The sequence below is a fragment of the Chionomys nivalis genome, chromosome 21, assembly GCF_950005125.1.
Source record: "Chionomys nivalis chromosome 21, mChiNiv1.1, whole genome shotgun sequence".
Taxonomy (NCBI): domain Eukaryota; kingdom Metazoa; phylum Chordata; class Mammalia; order Rodentia; family Cricetidae; genus Chionomys; species Chionomys nivalis.
In genome coordinates this window covers 18,720,303-18,723,770 of record NC_080106.1, presented here as the reverse complement: position 1 = coordinate 18,723,770, position 3,468 = coordinate 18,720,303, and the positions used below count along the sequence as shown (strand labels likewise).

General features: G+C 42.0%; 1 non-coding gene across 1 annotated transcript; it reads right to left on the bottom strand.

The window, feature by feature from the left end:
- Positions 1 to 2,096: 2,096 nt before the first annotated feature.
- On the bottom strand, positions 2,097 to 2,255 carry LOC130864201 (U1 spliceosomal RNA). The gene has a single exon (XR_009055902.1). It is a non-coding gene; the product is annotated as a U1 spliceosomal RNA (small nuclear RNA).
- Positions 2,256 to 3,468: the final 1,213 nt, after the last annotated feature.

Sequence of the window (3,468 nt, the reverse complement as noted above, 5' to 3'; positions counted from 1 at the left end):
GCCTACCCCTGTGCTTGTAGTCGTCTGTCAGGGCAGACACGGATACGAATGATGAAAAGAGGCTCGGAGAGGCTACAGAAATTCAAACTTGAACAAGGCAGAGGTGGTTCTCAGATGAGAAGGCAGTTAACTCTATCAGGGAGACTTGAAAGGAATATAAAAACTTATGAAACAATCCGGGTGGGTGAATATACCCTCAAGATCATTTCTAGAAGGTGCCAAAGGGAAAACCCATGTCTATTTCATCTCAAGTTTAAACCAAGGGCTTCTTGCATGCTGGGCAAGCACACTACTAACTGAAACACACCCACGGGCCCAACTTGTGGGTTTTATTTTTTACAGGGTTCTTTGATGCATTTTAATGATTTGCCTTTTTTCTTTTGTTTCTTTGGTGTCATATCTAAGGAACCATTGGTTAACCTAGACCCTGGATTTTTAAAAATAATTTTTTAGAATTTATTTTACATATCAGTCAGTTTCCCTTCCCTCCTCTCCTCCTGTTCTCTTCCACTCCTCCTTTCTACTCCTCCCATCCACTCCTCACACAGGGTAAGGCCTCCCATGGGAGTCAACAAAGTGTGGCATATCAGGTTGAGGCAGGACCAAGCTCCTCCCCGTGGCATCAAGGCTGAGCGAGCCATCCCATCATAAGGAATAAGTTCCAAAAAGCCAATTCATGCACCAGGGACGGATCCTCGTCTCACTGCTAGGGGCCCCCCACACAGACCAAGCTACACAACTGTCACCCACAGGCAGAGGGCCTAGTAGACCTTGGGTTTTTGTGACACACACACACACACACACACACACACACACACACACACACACACACACTTTAGGTAAAGGTCTATGTTTCATTTTGAGTCAGTCCGGGTTATTGCATATGGTGTATCTTTTGCTTAATAATATCCAATTGTCCTAACCTCATTGGCTGACTAGACAATTTTTCCTCACTGAGTCATTATAGCACCCCTTTGAAAAGAAATCCACCATAATATAAAGGCATATTTCGTCCTGCACTCTCATTTCTAGTCCATTGAGCTGGCCTTGTCTACCCTTATATCTTCACCACACGGCCTCCATTACCTGGGTGGTTTTGTAGCAGTTATGAAGTTGCAAACTGTGAATTCCCTGGCTTTTCTTTCTTTTTCTTCTTTTTTTTTTTTTCCTGCTATTTTGGTATTCTTGTGTACCCGTGTACATATTAGGGCTAGCTAATCAGTTTCCGGAAACAAGCAGCTGGCTTTGTGTAGGGTAATTCTGTTTGGGAAGTAGTACCTCCTTGTCAGTACCACGTCTTTCTGGTCATATCTGCAAGGTGTCTTTTTTGCTTATTTAGGTTGTTAATGCCTTTGGAAAAAATTTCCAGTTATAAGTCTTAAATTTTTTGCTAAATTTATTTCTAATTATTTTATTTTTATTACTATTATAAAAGTGGAATTGTTTCCTTTGCTGCATTTTTGGGTTTTCATTGCTGGTACATAGAGACACACTTGATATTTGCATATTAAGCTTGTATCCTATAACGTGATTGAATCCACTTACTGGCTCTAACAGTTGTTTCTTTAAAAAATGTTTTATTAGCATATAATTATGCATAATAAAGGATTTCATCATGACCATTTCTTTCATGTATGTAATGCATTTTGACCAAACGCACCTCCTGTTACTTTCTTGTTCTCCCCCTCCAACTTAAGGTTCCCTTCCTCTTAATTGTTGCTTCTGAAGGGTACCTAACGATTTTCTATAGACAACAACATGTTACCTATAAAGAGATAAATCTACTTTGTCCATTATTATCTGGATGCTTTACGTTTCTTTTTTTGTCCTGTTTCCCTGGCTAGCCCTCCAACACGATACTGAATAGATGCAGCGAGAGACTTCTCCCGTCTTCCTCTTGACCCTCAGTCTCCCAGATCCAAGGAAAATTTTAACAAAATGCAAAAAAAGAAAGAAAGGAAGAAAGAAAGAAGTCCAAGAAAAACCACACAATTTTGTAAAGGGGAATGGAATTCAACTCTTTCCAGTTTCCAAATATCAGAAGATAGAGTTGGGAGATATTTTTTAAATTATTTCTTTTCTTTTCTTCTTTTTTCCAGGGGAGAGCAGTAGTGCAGTCCCCCACTGCCACAAATTATGCAGTGGAATTTCCCGCATTTGGGGAAACTGCAGGGGTCAGCACATCCGGAGTGCAGTGGGTAAACTTCGCCCTGGGCAAACCACCTTTGTGATCATGGTACATGCCAGGTCAGTACTGGGAGATACTTTTACTAATATGGCTGACATATATCTATATATCTATATCTACCTGTATAAATTAAGCTCAGACCCAAACCTAACCAAGGTCACAACCTTCGTTCCTTAGGCTGAGACTCTGAATTGATTTGATTGTGCTCAGTAAGTGTTTTCAGATGGGCAAGATGATGGCGGTGGGATGGGGTGGAGGAAGCGACCGTCAAGTCATGAGATGCTCTGTAAACTTGTGTGGGAAGGTATGTGTATCACCTCCATCCACATTTTCCTGGTAAAAGGAAGCTGTAACTATTATGCTCGGTGCAAACAGCAGCCGTTGCTTATGGGCGGGTGCTGGAAATCAAGTGAGAATGATTGACATCCATAATCCTCTCTCAGGGCTAGCACACAATTGGGGCCATCGTTAAAACCCACGACCGCCTGCTTTCACGGTGAAATTTGCTTTCTTCTTCTATATGTAAAATATTTCCACTTTGCTTTAGAGAAGATCCCAAAGTCTTGTATAATCTCTTCTCAGACTCCAGATCTGGGTCTCAGGTGGCTCCACCTGATCCAGGCCTTTAGGGATGAGAAGCCAAATTACTTGTGCCCACATATCCAAAATATGGCAGAAGATGGACCAGCGTGAGCACAGTAGACATTACCGCTCACAGTGCAGAAGAGTGGAAGTTGTCGCTTGTCTCTGACTCAGCAGTTCTGAAATCTCTGTGGAAGGAAATAGAACTGGGCCCCAGGGGTGGAGGCTATTTCCTGAGTGGACTCTAATTCCACCATCTGGAGACGCTTCCCAATCATCGCTCCTCACAGCCCAGGAAAGTTCTGTTTCCTTGTTATCCTCCTTGGCTGCATCTGAAGAATAAATGGTCTCCCTGTGGCTTGAAACCTAGATATGGTCTTCAAGTCACTGTTGCTTTCCACTGTGACTTAGGAAAACCTCGGGATGGCTCTGTGTGAGAAGGGTTATGATCTTATCAATATTAAATCTTCCAGTCCCTGGCCCTGAGACGTCTTTCCATCCCATTAGCTATTGTTTAACTTCTCCAAAAATGTTTTGCTCATATTACTTCCCTTTCAAAACCATACTTTCCATATCTATTAGGTTCTGTGAAGTCTGCATCTCAATAATCCATTCCTCAGTTACTTTGGAAGCGTGAAGCCATTGGAATGGATTATCAGTCCCTTGAGCATTTAATTCCATGGAAGAGCCTGTACAAA